Raw genomic sequence first — 8717 nt, forward strand, 5'->3', positions numbered from 1 at the left:
CGAACCGGAGCGCGCGTTCCACATGACAGGCCCCGCGTTACACATTCACAGACAAAGTTCCCCCGTGTAGCCTTAACAGACTGTTGTGACAAGTGCTGTTAGCGAGTAGCGCTTATGAAGGCCGGCACGACACGCGAGGGGGGTGGGTAGCCAGCACCACGCTCGGTCTCCTTTGTCTCCCCAATGCTGATGTGTACACACCACACCAGATACAAATTTAAGGCTGAGTTGACCGAGAGGAGGCCCAGGAACGGTTCAAATAATCGCCACTGGTGTTGATCATGAGCGGGTTCATTGCAAAGTGCGCCAACCACTCTGCCACCGCTCCATTTCTAAAACACGCCGGCCCACAAACACTCGAATGGACAGAAGCTCAATAAATGACTCCCTTACGTGATGTGCTGTGCAGAAGACTGTACATGTAGGTTAGGCTAGACAAAATAATAAATATATATGTATATAAATAACTATTACTATCCTAACCTTGATGGAGCAAAGGGGCGGCCCTTCTCAGCCCGTGTGGCTCTGCGTGCACGCTTGGCAGACTCGCGTCTCGTCCTGTATAGCTCATCTCGATAAATACAAAAAAAACCTCACCGCTCGTGGCAATTTCCATAGAATTTTACACAGATTTCCACCGACATATTTCACTCATGTATACGGAATTTTCCACAAATTCCCACGGAAAATGTTCAGCATTTTTTTTTCCCGGGAAAGTTCCACGGATTTGTACGGAATTCTCCCACAATTTTTGACAAAATTTTCCACAAATTTCCACGGAATTGTCCCACAAATTCAGATGTAAATTTCTCATAAATGTCCACTGAATGTAACCAAATTTTTACGGAATTTTCAGCAAAAAAATTAAGGAATTATACCCACCAGCATTCAGTGGGCGTTCCACAATTGGCTCATTCGTGCAGAGATGTGTTCTCTACGACAGTCCAGTCGGCAAAGGAGTTGGTGGATCACGTAGAGATGTGTAAACATCATAGAGCGCCGCTACATTGTCTCGCTCACGCCACTGTTGGTGGAAGGGCCTTCACTAGAAGTATCTCGAGAGAGGGCCTTCGTGAGTGGGGTGTGGCCAGACGTCCTGGAAGAGGTGAGAGTTGCGGCCCTACCAACTCTACAGCCCGCCACACGCGACTAACCGATGGTCAGAGTGGAATATTTGAGAACTGTGCGTGTCTTTGTCTTTGTGTAATGGTGTGGTACCGCCCACACCATTCACAAAAGACAAGTACGATTGGCCACCTTACGTGGCCAATCGTACAGCCTGAACAAACTGTTGGGGCAAGTGCTGTTAGCGAACACCTATGAAGGCCGGCACGGCACACGAGGGGGTGGGTGGCCAACACCACGCCCGGCCGTCTTTGTTTCCCTAGTAGCGATGCTCACACATCACACCAGGCACTCATTTGAAGCTGAGTAGACCTAGGAGAGGCCCAGGACCGGTTCAGATAATCGTCACTGGGTGTTGGCCGTGAGCGGGAATCGAACTCGGGTGGCCAGGTTCGTAGCGCAGTGCGCTAAGCGCTACACTACCGCTCCCCACGACACACACCCCATATACACACACACACACACATGTACTTCAACGTGTTCATCCGCGCGTGTCTGGGGCGCACTTTGTAAAACTCTGTATACCCCCCCTCCTCCGCCAAACAGCAATCACCCCCCCCCCTGACCCACCACTCACTCGCCAGGCTACCGCCTCTATGCCCTTGAAATGTTTGCTCGGTGGGACGCGACTCAGAGCGACGGCATCGAGGGAGTTCGCGCGGCACAGCTCGTGGGGTCCTGAGAAAGTTTGGCAGCAGAATAAAAAAAAAACTCGAATGAGACTGCAAAGAGTGAAGATGGAGAGAGGGGGGAGAGAGGGGGGGGGGGGAGAGAGGTGAGTTGCGGTCCTTAGAGAAGTCCAACACGGCTCTCCCCAGCGCGCTCGTCTGCCTACTCTCTCCTGCTTAAGGGAGTATGTGCACGTACATAGCTATATATACACACACGCGCCTGGATATACACACACGCACATGAATGTACACGCGTACTTGGATACACACACGTACATGGATGCACACACGTACGTGGATACACACACGTAGATGAATATTCACACTACACGGATACACTCACGTGCATGGATACACACACGTGCATGGATAAACACACGTACATAGACACCCCTCTATATTAGAAAGCACACCTTTTAGTCCGCCGTTTCGCATGTACGGTGCGAAAGAAGTACAACATGCATATTAGTTACACGGAAAATCCCGTGCAGCCAGTTGCCCAGCTAATGTCGGTGGCAACGGCCCGCAGCAGCCACTACCAATCAAATTGATTTGGGGAGGAGAGGAGCCCAGGCAGCAGCCAGCCAGTATTCTCAATACATAGATTATTTGTAATAGCGGTACGATTGTTGTTGTTATTATTATTACGATTATTTAGTGTAATTTCCTGCTTGTAACACGAGCGTAGTACATTCGTTAGCTCGTGCTCCGTATCGTATGACTGGACGGCAGGCTTGTTGTATGGGGGGCTTCATCCAGCAGTGGGTTGACCAAGGTCGACGACGACGACGTTGTATGGACGTTGAACTTCTTTCGGTCACCTTACGTGGCCAACCGTGCGCATCGGAGGTGCGCGTGAAGGACAACAGACCAAACACGCACACACACACGAAAGCAGTTCTGTGACCGTATAGATGGTGGCGATGATGACGACGACGACGTTGAATCCGTGTGACGTTGTCACCCAAGAACCACGAGCACGTGGGGGGGGGGGGGACTTTATTTGGGGGCAGGGAGCGCGTCCGTAAAATGAACCGCGTGCGAACATCGATACGCGGTCTGTCGATGTCGATTGCTGCAAGAGCACGCGCCTGCTTTCTGTGGCCACCACGATAATGTACGGCTGAGGATTTAATTAAATGGTGGGGGGGGAGGGAAGGCGAGGGCGCTTGTTTGATTACTCGAGTTGATGATGTTGCCGCATTTCTGCCAATGAAAATATATATGAGTCTATTTATTGTTGCGGGGCGGGGCGGGGGATCACGCGTGTCTCATTCGACGTGCCGCGCGTGAAACACGAAGAGCCATCCACGCGGGCCGCTGGGGGCACCGTTCGCTAGGATGTTCACCGCGCTGCACTCCCGTTGCAAAACGACGTTCACTCTGTGTGTGTGTGTGTCCTTGGACATTGAACATTAAAGGGACACATGTTCACTTCATCAAGTTGCCCTTCATCGCCGTCTTATGTGGTGCTGGAACACGGAGATGGAGCGATGGAATCAGCTCCGTCTTGCTGCAGGAGTATCATTTACATCGTGAGACGTTGTGGTGGCGGCTGACCGATGCCTTAATCCAGCAGTGGATTGACCATGGCTGATGATGATGATGACGAAGTGCTCTTATTAACACCTCTTAAATTGTGTCCATCTCAGTATTGTTGATCATTTATAGCTTGTGTTACAGGCCGAAGACTATTTTCTAACAATGATGTTATTAATATCTGTGTGTATAGGTACTTGTGGGGAGCGGTGGCGTGGTGGTTAGCGAATGGCGCTACGAATCAGGCGACCCGAGTTCTATCCCCGCTCACGCTCACTAACAGCGGCGAATTTTTGAAAACCGGCCGCTCCCCCTAGGTCGACTCAGCCTTAAATGAGTCCCTGGTGCGATGGGTAAAAACAACATCAGAACTGGGGAGACAAAGGCGGCCGGGCGTGGTGCTGGCCACCCACTCTCTCGTGTGTCTCGGCGGTCCTCATTGGTGCTCGCTAACAGCACTTGTCCCAACAGTCTGTTAAAAGCTACACGGGTGGGCACATTTCCTTTGTATTTAAATGCTTAAATCTACATTATTGTCACGTTCTGAAAATTCGCAACGTAAAAAAAAAACGAAGCATTCGTTTTATATTCAGGACTCCCCCTCCACCAGGCGTTAATTTAATTCAAACGTAGGCTAATTAATTAGACGTAATTGTCTACGATCAGTTCGTGATATGAACAGCGACCATTGTAAGACATGTCATGTGATGTACAATAAATAATGGCCGTGTAAAATCTGCACGTGTGGCACAGACAGACGGAGATGAGCAGGCACACGCGGAGATACACTTTGCTTATATTGAAATCCAGAGACACCCGCAAACGGAAAACGAACACACAAATATAACAATATACACAGACAAAGATCCCCCCCGTATAGCCTTGATACATTGTTGGGGAAAGTGTTGTTACACACGCCTGTATACATACAAAAATACTAAAGTATACAACGCACAAACGCTAGTGCACAAAAAAAGACAATGTACACAAAGATCCCCTGCTCGCGAGCACCTATGAAGGCCGGCACGGAAAATACCAGGACACAAAAACAATATCCAGCACACCAGTACACACACACACACACCACTACACATACACACATTATTCTCAAGTACACGACAAAACACGAGTACACACACAAATCACACCATTCCAAACAGCACACGAACACAACACTACACCACAACAGCGCATAAAGACAACAACATTCACAGAGAACCACTAACACACAGAGACTCAGCAACGTGCACACAACGAGCACGCGTGCACAAGTGACTCGCTCACGGTCTGTCGTGGCACAAAATGTAAACATTAGCCTCGTCGTGGAAAATAGAAATAAATTAATTAACAACGTGTCTCTTTCACATTGCTAAGTGTGCTCTGTCCGTCTCTCCACATAAATGATGACGTGAACAACCGCACAGCGTTTTGGGAGTGCGTAATTACAGCCAGCATGGAATCAATGCATTGTTTTTTTGTACAAACCGCATCAGATATTTTTATGTAGGTACATTAGTGTTGCGTGTGATTTTGTTTTACAGTATTTATGTGTGCACTGGTGTCTTCGTATTTGTGTGTGTGTGTGTGCTGGTGTGTATGAGTGTTATTGTATCTGTGTGTGTACTGGTGTCTTTGTATGTGTGTGTACTGGTGTGTATGAGTGGTATTGTATCTGTGTGTGTACTGGTGTCTTTGTATGTGTGTGTACTGGTGTGTATGAGTGGTATTGTATCTGTGTGTGTACTGGTGTCTTTGTATGTGTGTGTACTGGTGTGAATGCGTGTTATTGTATCTGTGTGTACTGGTGTGTATGAGTGGTATTGTATCTGTGTGTGTACTGGTGTCTTTGTATGTGTGTGTACTGGTGTGTATGAGTGTTATTGTATCTGTCTGTGTACTGGTGTGTATGTGTTGTTGTATATGTGTGTGTACTGGTGTCTTTGTACGTGTGTGTACTGGTGTGTATGAGTGTTGTTGTATGTGTTTACTGGTGTGTATGAATGTTGTTGTATTTGTGTGTGTACTGGTGTGTATGAGTGTTATTGTATCTGTGTGTACTGGTGTGTATGAGTGTTATTGTATCTGTGTGTACTGATGTCTTTGTATGTGTGTGTACTGGTGTGTATGCGTGTTGTTGTATCAGTGTGTGTACTGGTGTCTTTGTACGTGTGTGTACTGGTGTGTATGTGTTATTGTATCTGTCTGTGTACTGGTGTCTTTGTACGTGTGTGTACTGGTGTGTATGTGTTATTGTATCTGTGTGTACTGGTGTGTATGAGTGTTATTGTATCTGTGTGTACTGGTGTGTACTGGTGTCTTTGTATGTTTGTGTACTGGTGTGTATGAGTGTTATTGTATCTGTGTGTACTGGTGTGTACTGGTGTCTTTGTATGTTTGTGTACTGGTGTGTATGAGTGTTATTGTATGTGTGTGTACTGGTGTGTATGAGTGTTATTGTATCTGTGTGTACTGGTGTATTTGTATGTGTGTGTGTACTGGTGTGTATGTGTTATTGTATCTGTGTGTGTACTGGTGTCTTTGTATGTGTGTGTACTGGTGTGTATGAGTGTTATTGTACGTGTGTGTACTAGTGTGTATGAGCGTTATTGTATCTGTGTGTACTGGTGTCTTTGTATGTGTGTGTACTGGTGTGTATACGTGTTGTTGTATCTGTGTGTGTACTGGTGTCTTTGTATGTGTGTGTACTGGTGTGTATGAGTGTTATTGTATCTATGTGTGTACTGGTGTGTATGAGTGTTATTGTATGTGTGTGTACTGGTGTGTATGCGTGTTGTTGTATCTGTGTGTGTACTGGTGTGTATGAGTGATATTGTATCTGTGAGTGTACTGGTGTCTTTGTATGTGTGTGTACTGGTGTGTATGCGTGTTATTGTATCTGTGTGTGTACTGGTGTCTTTGTATGTGTGTGTACTGGTGTGTATGTGTTGTTGTATCTGTGTGTGTACTGGTGTCTTTGTATGTGTGTGTACTGGTGTGTATGAGTGTTATTGTATGTGTGTGTACTGGTGTGTATGAGTGTTATTGTATCTATGTGTGTACTGGTGTGTATGAGTGTTATTGTATCTATGTGTGTACTGGTGTCTTTGTATGTGTGTGTACTGGTGTGTATGAGTGTTATTGTATCTGTGTGTACTGGTGTGTATGAGTGTTGTTGTATGTGTCTACTTGTGTGTATGAGTGATATTGTATCTGTGTGTGTACTGGTGTGTATGAGTGATATTGTATCTGTGTGTGTACTGGTGTCTTTGTATGTGTGTGTACTGGTGTGTATGCGTGTTGTTGTATCTGTGTGTGTACTGGTGTATTTGTATGTGTATGTGTGTGTACTGGTGTGTATGAGTGTTATTGTTTCTTTGTGTGTACTGGTGTGTATGAGTGTTATTGTATCTGTGTGTGTACTGGTGTCTTTGTATGTGTGTACTGGTGTGTATGAGTGTTATTGTATGTGTGTGTACTAGTGTGTATGAGTGTTACTGTATTTGTGTGTGTACTGGTGTGTATGAGTGTTATTGTATCTGTGTGTGTACTGGTGTCTTTGTATGTGTGTACTGGTGTGTATGAGTCTTATTGTACGTGTGTGTACTAGTGTGTATGAGTGTTATTGTATCTGTGTGTGTACTGGTGTCTTTGTATGTGCGTCTGTGGGGAGCGGTAGTGTAGCTGTAAGCGCTGCGCTACGAAACCTCGGCCACCCGAGTTCGATTCTCGCTCACGGTTAGCACCAGTGACGATTATCTGAACCGGTCCTGGGCCTCCCCTTGGTTTACTCAGCCTCAAATGAGTACCTGATACGGTGTGTAAAAAAAAATCGCCACTAGGGAGACAAAGACGGCCGAGTGTGGTGCTGGCCACCCACCCCCTCGTGTGCCGTGCCGGCCTTCATAGGTGCTCGCTTTCAGCACTTGCTCCAACATTCTGTTAAGGCTATACAGGATGCTGTTAGTGAGCACCTATGAAGACCGGCACGGCGTGGGTAGGCAACACCACGCCCGGCCACCTTTGTCTCCCTAATGCCAATGTTTACACACCGAATTATAGAAGCTGTATATTAAAAAAAATCTCGATCGAATTGACACATCGTGCGTATATTTTTTTTATATATATTCTGTTCAATGTTTCTATCTTGCACGTGTAGCCGTGATATTTAAAGGTCTTCGTGTTCTTGTTATTTGTTTTTGCAGTCGTTTGCAAAGGATCCGTGTAGGGAGGCGCGGCTGGAGGATTTTGCTGGGACCGGTGACCCGAGTTCGACTCCCGACCCCCGAATGACCACCACCCCCCCTCTCCCCCACCGTTGCCCACTGCTCTTGGCGTCGTATCTATGAACGTGTCGTGGACGTTGCTGATCGTGATCGAGTGAGCTGCGAGAAATCTGAACCAACGTTCCCGATCGAGGGCGAGAGAAAAAAAAAACGTCACTCCTGGACACCGGCAAAACGACGCAGGCGTTGAGTGTGACGGTAGAGCCGAGAGAAAGCGACGGAGAGCCAACCCACTCGTTACAACAGCACACAATGCTGCGTATATACAAGTACTGTATTTATATAAACATACGATGCATCTAAAGTACAGATAACATATTAATGTTGACTTGAGATTACCTTAACGCGCTTGATCGATTTCACAATATGCCAATGTTATCACGCGTTAATTACTTTCATCCGCGTGGCATCTGTTAGCTCGAGTCGAAAAACGAAGATGTCGCTTTAAAAAAAAATACATTTTGTAATACAAAGTCAGTCATCTATTACGAATTCCCTCCATCGTCATCATAATCATTGGTCACGGTCGATCCACTGCTGGATGAAGGCCGGCTAAACCAATCCGCTGCCTGCTTTCACAATTTTACAATTGCGCCGTTACCCGCTACAAAATGTACTTGTCAAATCAGACACAATTACTGAAGCCGGAATTAATGTACTGATGTTTATAGCGATTTGATAGTAATTATATATTTTTTTTAATCATCAAAACAAATCGCAGCAGTAAGAGTCATGATCGATCCACTGCTGGGTGAAGGACTCACCAAGTCGTCAATGTGATGATGATAAAGTAAAATAATAATTACAGCCATGATTTATCCACTGCCGGATGAAGGCATCAACATGTAGTCAATGTGATAATAATAATAATACTAACATCATAATTACAGGCATGATCAATACACCGCTGGACGAAAGGCTCCCACACGCTGGCTGAGTCATAAGGGTTGATTGTTCAAAATGTACGCAAGTACTACTATTATTTATGATTATGATATGATGATTATTATTATTGAGTTAAGGTATGTAAAGTGAGCTTTTGCAACGGGAATAGCTTTTTCCCAAAACTCGGCGCCAGCAGACAAAGGCCGCGTGTGTT

At 46.1% G+C, this 8717-nt stretch overlaps 1 long non-coding RNA gene across 1 annotated transcript; it reads left to right on the forward strand.

Annotated features, from left to right (window-relative positions):
• The first annotated feature begins 1029 nt into the window (after positions 1 to 1029).
• On the forward strand, positions 1030 to 7625 carry LOC142929741 (uncharacterized). The gene is made up of 2 exons (XR_012945889.1): positions 1030 to 1978; positions 7538 to 7625. It is a non-coding gene; the product is annotated as an uncharacterized LOC142929741 (long non-coding RNA).
• Positions 7626 to 8717: the final 1092 nt, after the last annotated feature.

The sequence above is a fragment of the Petromyzon marinus genome, chromosome 33 (genome assembly GCF_048934315.1).
Source record: "Petromyzon marinus isolate PM22_M1 ecotype Great Lakes invasive population chromosome 33, UKy_Petmar_22M1.pri1.0, whole genome shotgun sequence".
NCBI classification, from domain to species: domain Eukaryota; kingdom Metazoa; phylum Chordata; class Hyperoartia; order Petromyzontiformes; family Petromyzontidae; genus Petromyzon; species Petromyzon marinus.